Source organism: Dreissena polymorpha, chromosome 6 (assembly GCF_020536995.1).
Source record: "Dreissena polymorpha isolate Duluth1 chromosome 6, UMN_Dpol_1.0, whole genome shotgun sequence".
Classification (NCBI taxonomy): domain Eukaryota; kingdom Metazoa; phylum Mollusca; class Bivalvia; order Myida; family Dreissenidae; genus Dreissena; species Dreissena polymorpha.
The window spans coordinates 44,511,486-44,527,784 of record NC_068360.1 but is presented as its reverse complement, the minus strand read 5'-3'; the positions used below and the strand labels follow the sequence as shown (position 1 = coordinate 44,527,784).

The 16,299-nt window shown below is 32.1% G+C and overlaps 2 protein-coding genes across 6 annotated transcripts in view; one reads left to right on the top strand and one right to left on the bottom strand.

The window, feature by feature from the left end:
* LOC127836369 (heat shock 70 kDa protein 12B-like) overlaps positions 1-16,299 on the bottom strand; it is a 349,365-nt gene that overhangs the window by 45,586 nt on the left and 287,480 nt on the right. The gene's annotated exons all lie outside the window — the stretch shown is intronic.
* LOC127836371 (monocarboxylate transporter 12-like) overlaps positions 1-16,299 on the top strand; it is a 322,224-nt gene that overhangs the window by 100,619 nt on the left and 205,306 nt on the right. The gene's annotated exons all lie outside the window — the stretch shown is intronic.

Genomic DNA, 16,299 nt, shown 5'->3' with positions numbered 1-16,299 from the left:
GATCGTTCTTACCATCAAAGATAAACATATGAAATGCCCTATCTGAATCTGTTTAATCTCCTCTCTCTACCTTGAAAGCAAATATAAACACAGACAAACAAAAGATCCCCATGCATTACTACGATGGCGAGCGGACGCTTAGTGTTCTTCACGTACGTTTGCGAATGCAGCAACTTAAATGAACATTTTGTACGCGAATCACAAATCGGAAAGTCCATATTGTCAATGTGGAGAGATTGAAGATACATGTCACTTTTTCTACATTTGCCCAATTTATAATGAAAAAAGAGCAATCCTATTTGATAATGTCCAGTTTTCAACCCATAACTTTAACAACTACTTCTCTTTGGTGTCAAAGACGGATCATACGAACACAATTCGCTTATATTCACACATGTCCAGTCTTTGACCCGAGATAGTCATACATTTTAACATTACCCCATCTCACGAGCAGACCTGATCCTGCTACCGATGACTCGCGCCGCAACTGTTTATTTTATCATCGTAACTTTCTCAAGTTGCGATAACTCTGTCACTTTTATCTCTTTCCTTATTACAAATCAATAATACTGATGTATATAAACGTAATATCTTTCTCTCGCTATCTACGTCATCGTGTTACGTTTTTGTATGAATTCCTTGATCTTGTTTTCATTCCGATACTGTATACTTATAAGTACTTATATTATTCGCTATTCATTATTTTGACATTATGTACAGTGTAGTTATATGCTCAAATGTTTTTACCTTATCAGCAGCACTTCCAATTGACAGAAGAGAAGCATCGCACAAGCTTCGAGCTTCTCAATTTACACTTTGCAGTCCTTATAGTAAGCATATTTCGTAAACAGTAGCTAATATGTTTGTATTGTATTATATTGCTTGCATGTTGAAACGAATAGCAAAATAAATATTGTTTAAACTTAACTCTTCAAAGTATTCATTTAAATATTTATAAACACAACAAATATCAATCTGACAACGGTACTTTTTTATAGATTCTCATCACAAAATGAATACAATTTGTAAGAGAGCACGTAATGAAAATAAATGGTAACTTTCTCTGAAGACAAAAAGAATTTAAACCGCATCTACAGAGCTTTTCTTAATCAACAAATTATTCCGTGGTTAATGCCCCTGTCTACCGGATAATATTCATTTACCGCTATATGGCATCATTTTAAATAAAATAATATTACGTTTTTTTTAATGTGAGATAAATATTAAATTATGATATACAGCGCTTTGTTGGAGTGGTTAGAATACTGTACACACGCCAAACTCCAGAGACATCACACGCTATCGGCATATTTTGGGACTATATGAGTAAGACACCAATCGCTTTGATTTGAATAATTTCTATGCGAAGCGTGATTTGGGTGAGCTATAATTATCTCCATTGTGTCTGTCGTGCGTCTTCATTCGTTGACAAGTTTTGTTGACAAGTTTTGTGAATAATTTGTTTAACACTTGTATTTACCAGCGTTTCAATATAAAGAACATAAAGAACATATTCATTAATATTCATGCATATAAGAACTAAAAAGCAATACAGTCCTCTAACCAGGAATACCTAATTAGTTCGGTAGTTATAAACAACTTTCTATAACAATATATTTCAGTTTGTTAATATTATGCAAGTAAAAAACTGTGTGAGAATTATACATTTGTTTTGTATTAAAAAGCAAAACGCTAAGATTATAATCTAGTTTAACTGCGATGCATATAGTGTAGCAATGAAAAGACAAAGATACTATAACCGACCTTAGGCAGCATTCAAAGCGAAAGCGAATATTCTCTGTCGGTTAGGGCGGAGTTCCTGGTTCGAGATTAAAAAAAAATGTAAAACGATTGTTTGAGTATGTACGAGAATTGATTCGTGTCTGAATCATTCATCAGTAATGTTAGTAAGACTATGAATTTAGATACTAAATAATGCTTGGTATCACTTTTTATGTAATTTAATTCCAATATTAATACACCGTTCAGGAGAATACTGGACATATTCACTTGACGTATGCGTCTTTCACTCTTAATATACGACTTGTAAATTGGTAAGCATATTTCTCTTAAAAATATGTTTACATCATTATATACTGCGTATTGTGTTTTGTAACGTATAGTTATGTTACGTACAGTATGGATAGGTTTATTTAGCCCTGTACCTTTAAATATGCAGTTAATATTTCTCCAGAATTGGGTGACAAAATGTCATTCTTACAAAAAATGTTCGAGTGCTTCTGCCTCCTGGCAAAATAAGCAGCATGGGGAGCTCTATATGTTCCATATAAAAAGATTTCCATTCATGGTGATTATGCGGTTTAAAATATTGTATTTTAATAAATTAAAAATAATAATATTTTTGGAATACTTTTCCAAATTGTCTCATCTTATGACATACTTTTTTAATCCTCTTAATGTTAAGACATTTTGAATAAGTTTAAAAGTCTGGCATTTCAATCCACCTTCTTGCTTGTTGTTAATTAATATCGATCGTTTTATCTTTACAGGTTTATTATTCCATAAAAAAAACTTAAACATTATTGAGTTAATTTGGTCTATTTTTTTTATATATACCTATGCTTTATTCTTTATATTCTTACTTTGGAGGAAAATAACAAAAATAAAACAATTACTTACGTGAGTTAAATTGCGGTTATTAAATTCATTTATTCAGGTTTGACAATCAGAATTGTTTTCCAAGTTGAGGAGATTGCATTTGTCACGCTTTATCCCCAAAAAAGTACCAAGAGCCAAAACAGTCGTGTTGAAAATGACATCATGCATGATTGAGATTGAGTTGCATTTAGATTAACTGATTATTATGCCTTCGGTTTTGTTTTTGTTAAGTTTTAAAACTGACACCTATTCGACTGTATCGACTTTTTAGTACGTTTGGTACTGGATTAGCATCTTTAAGAAATATTGTTGTGTCGTTGGCTAGCTGTGTTAGTTGCATTTTCTTATTTTCAGGTGAAATGTGTAAACCTTGGACATCGTCCCTTTATCTTATGTTGTTTGCAAATACCTCGGCTTAAATAATGCGATGATAGCGGATACCCTTGTCTGATTACCCTAGACACTTAAAAATAATCTGAAAACCAGCCGTTTTTTTTTGGATTGACGAGAACATATTATTGTTTAGGATCTTAACCCAATCTTAACCCAATGGATTAAATCGTATTTGACACCAAACTTTCTTAGTGTCTCTACCACAAGATTCTATTCCATTGTGTCAAAGGCTTTTTAAAGTCTAACAAGAGACAGAATTGTCACAAAACCAGGTTTTAAGTGTGAAAAAAAGTCTCATAAAGGGAGATAACTGAAACTGAACTTTTAAACTGAACAAACAAAAATAACCCCCTTCGTTTCAAAATAAATCTATTTTTAGTCGTGGCGACCTTGACCTTGGAGATATTGACGTAATTCTTTCGTGCGACACAACGTCCCATGATGATGAATAAATGTGCAAAATGATTTTAAAATCTCACAATGAATGACATAGTTATGGCCCGGACAAGCTCATTTATGGCCATTTTTGACCTTGACCTTGGAGATATCGACGTGATTCTTTCGCGCGATACACCGTTTTATTATGGTGAACAAATGTGCCAAATGATTTTAAACTCTCACAATGTACAACGAAGTTATGGCCCGGACAAGCTTGTTCCGCCCGCCCTGCCCGCCGACATTCGCCAATCTTAAAAATACAATTGCGCCATCTATGTCAAACATATCAGCATGGTTGATAAAATCTTCGATCTAACGTATGTTCCATCCAATGAATATATTTTTCCTAAAACCTTGATCCAAACCGTTTATCTTCTTTAATACTTTCTTTAGACGTTGTGCTTGTACTTTGCTATTAGTTTATAATCCGCATTCAGTAGCGATATAGGACGCCAGTTTTTGTGAAGTTGTGAGAAAAATGCATTATTTGTGCGATCTTGATCATTCGCCGCGCACAGTGCATTTTTATCATCAAAATTTGACAGTTAGTCCGTCTACATCGTTTTTTTTAGGTATATGGGGTTTAAAGTATCAGTCAGTTCATTTAAGGAAATGTTTGCTTCGCATAGGTTAGCGTAATTGTCCGATAATGTGTTCGTGGAATTGTTTAAATAATATTACATTTCCGGACTATTGACAGCGCAAGATTTGAAAAGTGTTTAAAAGAATTCAATTACGTATTTTAAAATATCATCAAATTTGTTTTGTTTTCTTTTAGCAGGGTTGATTTAAGTTTTTTGGGGTTTTTTTCGCGGGCGTTTTTATACCTAGAAAATATTTTGCATTACGATCGCTTTCTTCTATAAGTGTCAGTCTGGATCTTATAATACTCCAAACGCTTTCAGATCGTATATTAGCTCAAGTTCAACTTAAGTTGCATTATCATGTAAAATATTCGAGTTTTGAATCAGATGGTTGTTTAGTAGTTTCTCGTGGCGCTCGCGCGCTTTTGATTTAGAATACTGAATTAAAGCTAGTTTTACTAAATAATGGTATTATGTAATGTATTAAATTTCTTGCAATCGTCAAATACTTTGATTTTTAATACACTGTATCCTGTATCTGATAAGAATTACCGGTATGTGTTTAGACTTAGTTTCCAGAATCCATGACCTCCAGATCTCGGTAATATAAGTTTAATTGAAATAGCCAAGTGATCCGTTTTCTTGATTATTGCTGGTCTAATATCAGTGGAGTATACTATTAAGCTAATATTTCAATCTGTAAGCGACTTATTTCTTTTTTTCTTTTCATGAGAAATGCAGTTTTGAAGGATTAAGTTCTCGCCATGTATCTGTTAATTTAACTTTTTAATTAGATTTGTAGATGCGTTCAAGGTGTTTTAATTGTTGATACAGTTTTCCAATCAATTTAGTCATTTATTTCGTTAAAGTCTCCGCCTATCCACTTGCGCCCTTATGCATGTTGTATTAATCATTCAGATAAGGCCAGAATTTTATTAATGAAATGATTTTCGGACCCGCTGACTCCAGTTTTTTCGAAACCCCAAAAAAAAAATCTCGATTTTTTTCGGATGCCAAAAGGTTGCTTTTAAACACGAAACGCTTGCCGGGTTTTAGAAAAAGTTCAAATGAGTTATAAATCATCACAATAAACCCAGTTTTAATTACCCACATTAATACGTGAACATCCTTCATCATGTACATGTGCTGGATTTAATAAAAGCTACGCCATAATTGTTTGTTCAAGAACGCTATGTACAACGCTTTCATCAGCTAAGTCTTCTAATTTCCCAAAAATTATGCAACCGTCAAATGAAATCCTGAATGGAATCGATTTGTAAGTAAATATTATATTATTTCTATACAATTTTATATAATTGATAGTATTCAAATGACTTAAAATTATTATGAAAGCAATACAAAAAGAACGATTTTAATTTTACAGATGCTCGAAATGCGTAACCCATTTACGCCTATCAACTTTAAACCTTCCATATTTAACGCACAAATAAGATCATATTTTAGAGAATAAAATTGTATGTGTTGTTTAATGCAGTTGTAGCGAAGAATTTGTGCATATAATATGTGTTTTTTCGTTATTTTCAATGGGTACGAAATGGGTACGAAACTTCGGTTTTGTTCCGAACTGGTTCGTACCAAAAGTTCAAAAATCGCAAAATCAACAGTTTTTAAATTGATTTCAAGCCTTGAATGCCCAAATAAAATAGTCATGTTTATGGGGGTTATTATCGGATTAACGGCTACTTTATGACATTGAACTATCAATTATGTTATCCTGGGATAAACTGTCACGAAGATCAATAATTGTAACGATTATTAGTGACGCTCTTTCTTTATAGGGATCTTTTGACGTTTTGGTAAATTGACAAAATTGAACAAAGTTGTTCCAGATTCGCAAATTTTCGTTTTAGTTATGATATTTGTGAGGAAACAGTAATACTGAACATTAACCATGGTCTAATATAGCCATTATATGCATCTTTTAACGATTTACAAACCTGAAAATTATAAAGCGTTGCAACGCGAAACGATTGAATAATTTGGAAAGTTCTGTTGTTGTCGTTTAATTTTGTGAAACAACGAAGATTGCTTATATAAAGTACAAAATACGTCTTGGATATATACATGGCAGGATGGCCGAGCGGTCTAATTGGTTTTTACTCCAGGACTCCGGGGGTCACTGGTTCGAGCCCAGCTGCGGGCTACTTATTTTTTCCTTTTTTAAAATTTAATTCTTAATTTTTTACTGGAGCTTTTTAGATCCAATGTTTACATTTATCAATATAAAGCATTTAATGACAAACTTCACAACATATCAAAATCTGTGAAAAGGTCCCTTTAATCAATGCCATGAAAAAAAAAACCCATGTTAACTTGTTTAAACATGCATTTGTGAGCATTTATGTTTAACAGTTCCATTATTATAATGTTCTCGGAACGATATATTTTAGTTAAGATACCAACTATTTCTGAAATCAAAAGTAGGTCTTTCCCTCGATGTTCTATATTTCGAATATATTAAACTTCGGACATATAAAGATAGTGATATTTATGTGTGGATTTATTGTAAGTAGTTTGTAAAAATATGTTTTGTGTTATTTCAGACAACGAGAATGGATGGTGGCAATTATCCTGGGCCTTTCTGTCAAAAAATAGGTGTGAACAATATTCATTTAATTAAACCTGGAAATCGACCACCACAGCTTACAGAAAATCTTTTTACAATAGGTGTTGTTTTAGAATTTTTAAAATTTGATAATAAACAGAAGTTGATGTATATCATGTCCAAATGACAAAATGTAACTGTTTAACAATTTGATGCTTTATTTTCTGATGTTGGGTTTATTATTCCTTTCAGATGATGTATATTTGTGTGATTCTAGGTTGTAATAAATAATTCTGAAACATTTATGCAGCATACTGTTACATAATGGTTAACGTTATACTATAATGTTGGTTATCTGGTTCATCAAGTGGAAAACAATCTTATTTATATAAAAATAAAGCTTATTAAGACTTATGAAGGTACTTATTGTTATTTATGTATTAACATACTTCTCAAAGTAATAAAAATAAAGTCAATGCCTTTATTCATTAATGTCGTAAGGTTCCTTAAATGATTGTCCTTATAAATAAAGTTGGAATTACCTGCGGTTTTCACACCGCGATAAAGTAGAGACAAGTCTTTTGGGGCCAGTTCCACGCACGAAGTTCGCAAAACGCACAGGTACTATGACCAAAATGCACAGCAAAAAAATCACAAACAAGTTTATTATGGACAAGTGAAAAAATGGCATACCTTTTGAACCAGTTAAGATATTTTTTAAATTCGAACTAATTTAAAAACTGCACATCAAGACCTACAGTCTGAGTATGATCATTTTGCACATCAACATGTTTGAAAACAACCAGTGTTGTTGCTTATTAAAAAGAACTTCATACCATAACATTTTTAAAATGAGTGTATATTTGGTTACCGATCTTTTTTCCCGTCCTCCTACCCGACACTTTTAGAAAAAAAATCCGAAAATCATTTAATCAAAAATTCTGGCCTAATGTGTCAAATAAGACATTTTGCGATTTATTTTTGTAAGTTGCGTATATGTTAAGAAATTTATAAATATTATTTGTAATATTGATGCTCATGAAAACGTATTTCCCATGTGTGTCAATATTACTGTAAATTATCCCATAATGTAATTGATTTTTAATTAAAATTGAGACCCTTTCACAGTGTCGTTAACAGTATGAATTATACATGTCACAGTTGAAAAATCTTCAATTAAATGACTTTATAAATCAGATGAAAAATGTGTCTCTTGTAAAAATGCCTTTACAAATAAAATGTTCATTTGACTTACAGACTGGCGGATTAAGGTTAGCGTGTGCATTTTTACCCGCTTTAAACAGCTGTGGAAAGCTGATGTAAATCGAATGGAATTATGGTGTTGTTTTTTTAATTAGTAAATGTCTTACTTGTCAAAAGTCCAATACGGTTCTATAATCTATATACTAGTCGTTAAAGCTAAATTTGTCAACTAAACATAATTTTCGTACTCACCTTCTTCAATTTTCTAACAGTGAATGAGTAATATATCATGTTATTCATTTTAAAATATGTATCTGCATAAAAAAAAACTTATCCGTCAAATGCGATACTACGAATAGCATGCATACGGTGTAAGTTAAAAACGAGATTATCATGTCATCTAATATAACTATATATTTTGTCACGTTCATATGAATGTTTCGATCGGTAAATTGTGAAAGAAATTATATAATGTGGATCATTACGACTTGTTTTCCAACTGTTGCTTGATTTTGACTAGTCATGCTGTTCTTCTGCTGGGGTCGGCGGTGAGCGCTCGGTCAGGTTAGCAGATTTTGATTGCGCGAGAAAAAGTGCTTGTTTGGGGTCAAATAGTTCAGTATCGAGCAGTGGTTTCATAAAAAATAACAATATGAACACAATGATGCGTGTTTGTTAAGGTGTTTTTATTATTCATTACCATGCACATATGGTGTTTTAATATATCTAAATAAACACTACTCTACGTTGCATTACAATATAATAAGCATACAGATACTACATGTTAAGTACAATAGTAATTCAGTAACAATTTCATAAAGAAGTACAGCAGTATTCACAAGTTGTATCTGTTAATTAATGAATTTTCAAATCTTGATATACAGACAGATAAAAGCAACAATTAACACTTCCTAACACACATTAACATTATCAAAATTCCTTGACTTTATGGTTTACTAAACCAACACATATATTAAATTGTTCTAACACAAGTTCAAATGAAAACTGAAAATAATTGTAGAAGCTTAACGAAAATACTCAACAGCCCCAGTGATGAAGGGGCTGTAAGATTTTATTACCAATGCACCAAGTAATAAACATGAAAAGTTGTTTGATTTGTTGTATTGTAATTCCTTAATGAATTTTATGTTTATTTTGTGTTAATACTCATCAAATAATTAAACGGAACAGTTCTTGAGTTTGTCAAGACTTGTCAGTTAAAACGAGTAAAAAACAATTACTCCATAACATTTGAACATTTACTATTTCTATTAACTGTTCATTTATCACTCCATGACACTTTTGAACATTTATGTTTTTGGTTTACTGTTCATTGATCAAGATATCATTTAAAGTCTCTAAAAGGTGCTTCCAAAGATACTTTCATCTCCTCCAAGAAAAGAACAAAACACAGAATGTAAATCGTATGCAGGCAAAACAACTGTAAAACATTTAACATAATAAGTAAATACACATCTCACACCACATTATTACTGACAACCAATCAAATCAAATTTTAGATAAAGAATTCATGTATATTTTGTACAACCATACACTTATTTGGTGAAACATAAAGAACAACAACCCATTTAGAATTGCTTGTTCCACAAATAATTTGCATTATCATATATATTTATATATTTTATATAAAGTATATGATAATGATATAAATGAGCATGTGTAAACAAACAGTTGGAGGATATGACTAAGTACCGCAAACAAAATATGCTGAGACACCTCACGAACGAAGCTTTGGAAGAAAATGAACAGTATTTCCAAGCTTGTGTGTCACATCATAAAATCATGTCCATCAAAATATGTTTTCTAGACAACACAACTCTTCGGAGTACATTAACATGACTATGACTGTTATCGACTATTATATTCATTCGATGTTAAACGTTGCGGTGCGCAAGAGAAGGCCTGTTTGTTCAGTTGAATATTTTAGGTGTAATAGTAGTTGGCATTCCATCCATGGTCCACATCGACATATGGCAACCGATATTTTATAATATACAATTATCTTATGCAAATAAAAACTATGTATTACAGTGTAGTTATATGAATTTTACTTTTAGGTAAATTTGTTACTTGCGCTTGCAAGCGTGAATACGTGCGAACGTTTTCACTATTATGTGCACACGTGAAAGCAATACTTGAGCACGTAAACGCAGTTTGTGCGCACAAGAAAGCAATACGTCCGCACGTGAACTAAAACATGTTTGTTATGTCACTTCTATGACACTGTACATTTTAGTGTGACTCCACAAATTAGAATAACACATCACTAATTAACAAAGCACCCCTCAACATGCGTATTTTATTCGCTTTTCAATTTAATTAATCTGTTACTTTTGCGTAAACGCCAGTTACGGAAAGTGGGGTATCGTGCACACCAGTTATGAAAATTGGGTTTATTTTTCGAATTTTAATTCAAATTTTGCGATGCAATGTCAACTATGATGGTTCTTGAGTCCACCTGTCCATGAAAACTGCTGAGAAAAAAACCCCGTTCATATGACCTAACAATGCACGTATCATAAAGCGTTTCGATGGTTAAATAATCAGGCACTTGCGTATAGTCTTCAATAATATTTTTAATAGTGATACTGCATCTACAGGATTTATACCGATATTAAATGGAAATCAGTTTATAATCCTGCGCGTAATTGATAATGTCGAATAAGTATGGTAAATGTACTAAACTTTCAAAAGTTCGGACGAAACATAGCAAAATCAGCCGTTGGCCCCCATTTTAACACCTGTGAGTATTTTCTTACTGAAGCCACACCAGTTACTTGCGTACGATATAAACCTGGTTCTTTCAGTGGAATCTCTCCCTCAACGTCATTCAATTGTTAACCGAACAGCTCACTTCTAAGATCTGTTATAAACTATATATAAACATTATACCAGTATTTTGTCCTGTAAATAGGAATCGAATGCGTATATTAGAAGGATTGAATGTATCAAACACATTGCTTTAACATCGTTATGCGTCATTTAAACACTGTAAACGCTTAACGTACTTTCCATTTGCCATCCTTGAATAATCTCGTTAACGAAGGGTGTTTCATCGTAAACGTAGACCAACTGACCCCGCACGTGTATCGATAAGCCTCGATGATATTATGTCAAGCTTGTGTCCGAAGATAATGGCTTCTTCCAAAACGGCAAATCCCGCCTTCCCAGGTTGGAACTATTTTCCGCAACCCCTGAAGTTCTTTCCGTATTCTTTGTTATAAGCAAGATGTTATAAGCATGCTGATGTGATTCACTATTTCGGAGATCTGTGAACAAGCTTTGCATGATAGATGGGTGCAAACTGATTCACTGCCTCTAGTAAATAATTTCTCGCCAGACATCAATGATGCTAGCTTTGATAAATACTTATGTAAATGCTCCTTAGCCTTTTTCTTTAGTATCAACGTAATACAAAATGTGATTTTGGCCTGGAATCCGAACTTTTAGTTCCTTTGTTAACCACAAAGTCACGAATCATATTTAAGGAATCGTACTTGCAACGCAGTAAGGACCACTGTCCCAAATCCCTGTGTCATTAACTCAGTTATGCAGTTAAACAGTTATGCCTCACTATGCCACCGATATGGTTTGAATGTGTTTGAATGAGCCATCAACTTGCCTCTTGTAGACAGATATGACGGCGCTACAATATATACATGTGCATTAAAAAAAACATATAAGTTTTGAGCGAACAAATAGGCAATTCTTTGTATTTATAAAGCTCAATTTATAAATCTTTACTTATACTGAACTTCATTGAAAATAACAAATCTAATAATCTTTTCAAAATCGATTGTTTTAAGAAACCTTGTGAATGTGGATTATGATTCGGAGCAGTATGGAACATTGCAAAAATGCATAAGCTGCTGCGAAGGAAAATTATTGTTTCGGCGCTTGATAATGTATTTGTAAATTTTAATCTATTAAAATCTGCAGGTATACTTTATCGGAAATCGCTCGCACACATTACTGACAAGTGGAAGTGGTTGTAATAATAGAGACAAATAGAACTTGTTTTGTTTGATTCGATTATACTTTCCTATGCCAACGACCATGTACTTTTGTCCAGCAAACATTTGACCGAGGGCCTCACAGCAGATCTCGCCGGCATTACGCACACGATCCAATAATGATCATTGTATATAAGGATATGCAATTAATATTCACATATAAAAACTCGTGTTAACGTAAGAACATCAGAATAAACAACTGTACCTTGTCCAGAATTTCATCATATCACACGAACACACATACATTTAAGATGGAAAACTTGATCAACCTAAGTTTATCTCGTATATGTATCTTAATCGCTGCTTATGTTATACAATGTTTGACAGCTATGCACCACATAGCTGGTACGGTAGCTATGTATCTCATGTCGCTCGTGCCAATTTTACTTCTATTAAACAAACATTAACGCTTTTATATTTTAAATGAACACATTTTCTTTTTATAAATAGAGCTTTGTCATAGAGGATGAATAAAAATGTAATATTAAATTATTTATAACATAATGTATCAAGTGTCCTCAATGTGTAAACAACGATTTAGGATAAAGTCGGTGTTGTAAGCTTCTACGATCGTATTGGACATCACTTTTTTAAAATACTGTTTTGTTAATGTATGCCTATCATGTGCCTATCATGTGATGTTTAAAAAAAAGATAAGTCGCATTTGAAAATTAAGTTTATTTGTATGTATTGATGCATGTTATCATTACTAAATTCTAAATACGAATTCTACTTATTCGACATTAACAACAATGGACCTTCGTTCCAAATTGTTAACTGGAGCACTTGGAGTTTCAGCGACATGGATTATGAAGAACTACATTCGCAGTTGCAACTCATGTTTTTTCTCTTCTGCAAAAGACGAATACTAGTCCTCGGCTTGAATCAAAAGCAATCAAACTCACCAGACTGTTTGAGAGGTACACATGTGGGTATTTTAAATGAGATCAATTGACCAGATCCATCAGTCTATTTCTTGTTCGTTATAATATCACTTGAATTATGGCATAATGAGAATGCTTATCCACTGGGTGTAGTTCCAAAGTCGAACGCCTCACCAATAAGACATTGACTTCCGTTATACATCTGTATGTATCTTAAGAGTCGAACAACACTTTAAAGTATTGTTTGATATTATTGATTTCATCAAATAATTAGTCAGCCCTGAGCATACTACGAAACTATTTAAAGCATTCAAACTGTCTTTAAAAAAGCAAATCATTTTCATTTTACACACCGACTGCAAGCAGGTATCTTATCTCAGATGTATTATTAAAAGGTTTAACACATTGTGGCAAACCCATCAACAACAATTTTCTTTAGATTGTGTTTGTTTAGATCTTTTTGCTATTTAATCTGATTGTAGGTAATAGATTCATATTGAAAATTACAAATACAAATAGTGTTACACGTTTCAACATTGGTTGTGTGGTATACTTAAAGTACATTATATTGTTGAACGGGCGAACAGTTTATAGATTTATATCAAAAAGATACTGATGAATGCAAATTACCCAACACATTTGAAGGAATTTGCCATATGTTGACATGCTCATTAGCAGTTGTACACACATCCATTCTAAACAAATTTAGCCATTAATGTAATATGAACAAAACGAATGTGTTGTGTAAAACCAAGATACGATTTACATTTCTTGTTGTTAAAATATCGTTGAAAATATCACCAATGATGCATACTTACGAAACAAGTTATACCGAATATGTCCATGCAACATGGTGGACGTTCTTTTTTCACATTCTATAAATCAAATAGAGTCCACAACGAGGAGGTTTTAAATAGTCATTCATGTGGGTTTTTTTGTGAAAAAAAAACCATTTTAATAAAAACCTTTTGTTTTCTAGATGATTATTTAATATTGGACGCGCACCTTAAATTTAAATCGGGATATATACAGATATTTTGTTTCCTGCTTTTTAACGGTAAAGACCGCAAATATATTCGACATTAATACTGATGCAGTAAAGTTATTTTGTTTTAGGTATTACATGTTATCTTAAACCTCTTGCTGTTCTTGACTTCAAACAATATTGAAGAGGTAGGCTACTATGGTAGGATAAATTAAATATTAGTTTATTTTATTTGTATTCTTAAATTTGTTCGACGAATTGAACCAAGATTTACACGGCGAGGCTTGCCTCTTACACAAAAGCTAAACTTATTTTCCCTATATCTATTGCGAGTTAGAGTAGTAGATATTTTCCGCTTAATACGTTTCTTTGGTCTATTAGTATATGACTGTATACCCAATTTATGAAAAAAATTACAAGATAACTGAACTAAAAGAACAGGTATTATTTTTAAGCTAATATAATGTAATGTTTCAGTAATTTTATTTAAATATAATGCAGTAAGTATTGACTTTTAGAACGCTCCTCTGGGACTCTAAATATAACTTTGGCTTATCAAATTCACTAGATCCAATACTTACCAATTGTTCTTACAAAAACGTTAATCAATCGAAACATGAAGACTTGTTCCATTAAATTCTGATTTTGATTCGGTAGAACTGTTAAAAAAAATTAAACAGAAATTTTCATGTTGTTTTTTTTTTAAGTTGAATGAGAAAATACGAATAAATACAGTGCATAAACATCTGCCTATATTTATTAATTTTGTCTATAAAGTATCTCTTTTCAACCAATTCAGCTTTCCAGCGTTTTATTATTAAAATTTTATTTTCATTTGACAGGTTTGATTGTTTCAATTCTCGCCAGAAGCTTTATATGTGGCCATTTATATTTAATTCTTCGCAACCAATGGCCTCTTCGAGAGCGTTCCCAAGACTAACTGACTCGTTTTTTACGTGTGAGTAACTCGTTCCCATGATATTATTATCTCCTTACAAAGACCTACATAGTCGTTTTCTACAATTTATTTATTTACTCATGGAAACAAATTGCATACTGTTGGCAAATTTAATGTTAGTAGTGATTACGACACAAATAAAAACAAGCACATGTCACATCGGTGCCACCAATATATTTTCAAGTCGACTTGGTCGGAGCGGCCTCTAATTGCAGGTAAACTATTCTTCAGTAAGCAATGTTGTTGTTTCATGAGCAGTACTTTCAATGCATGTAACCGAACAAACAGCACACCGAATTGAGAGACGTTCTTATTAATTTCAGGTAGACTGTTTTATTAAGGCAAGTAACATCTGCCTATAGCATCCAGGACTATACATTCAACAAAAATATTTTACATGAAACAAAAACTAAAACTGGGATGACCGCCTTCGAACAGTCCTTGCAAAGCATAAGTGAGATACACTAAGTCACACTTAGGCAAGCATTTATTACAAAACACAAATGAAAAAAAAGAATCCACTCGTTACATCATATTTCAAATAGAACATAAACATAATTCGATTTAGATACGAATCACTAATTGGTTCGGTAAGACTTCATGAGGCAAGATCAAAAGCTTAAACTTTTATAAGCAGATATATACGTTCATATTTTACAATAGACATTGAAAAAACAAACACTCTTATTTAAACAATTTGAAGTCACATATATAGAAAAAGCTTCCGTATTTGTTATTGGCTACCCATCGTGGGTTTGATTGTTTTTAAAAGCCATGATGTAAGTAGTTTTTTTTACACATTTCTTTGTAGGTTTTCGTTCATTAAATCGGTTAATAATCCTTTCAAAAATATTTCAGATTTAACCAGCTAGTAATTAATAATATATTTTTAAAAATACAGACCAATATTCAAAGAATATAACAAAGTTCTTATTTTTATATTCATTTTAATAGACAATTTACGTAAAAGTAACTCAGTTACGGGACAACCTCGAACAACTCTTTTTGATTTATCGGTGTAAATAAATTCAAATAGCGAAATGAATAGAAACGATATTTTGATTAAAATTACACTTATTTAAATAATTGTAAACTGCTCAGTGAACGTTTTCAAATAATTGTAATGCTTGATATGTATTTTGCATTGCTAAAGCTTTCAAAATCTGGTTCAAATGATCAATATTTGCGAGTATAGTTTGTGTTTTTTTTTTCAAATTAAAAGCTTACTTTTGGAAAAATATTGGTGACAGACATATTGTAATTACATTCTAAACACAATAAAGATATGAGGACTGTATCAAAATTATTCACGATATATTTCATACAAGGTAAAAATTCAAATTTTTATAAAAGAGACTTCAATGTTGGCATTCTATTGAGTAAATGTCATTTTTGCATATATATTTAATTATATGTATCTTACAACCAGTTAGTTAAACAGTCAAATGTATATTAGATTATATTAAATTGACTTATGAAATCATGTCGGACAACATAAAGGCCTTTTATACACCGTTGAAATCGAGTGTCACGCTTAAGTGTGACTTAGACTTAAGCCTTTTTCCGTTGTGAGTTCAAATAGTTTCTTGAACAGTTATTCCAGTATTCTAAGCGTAGTTGAATCCACTTTATTTC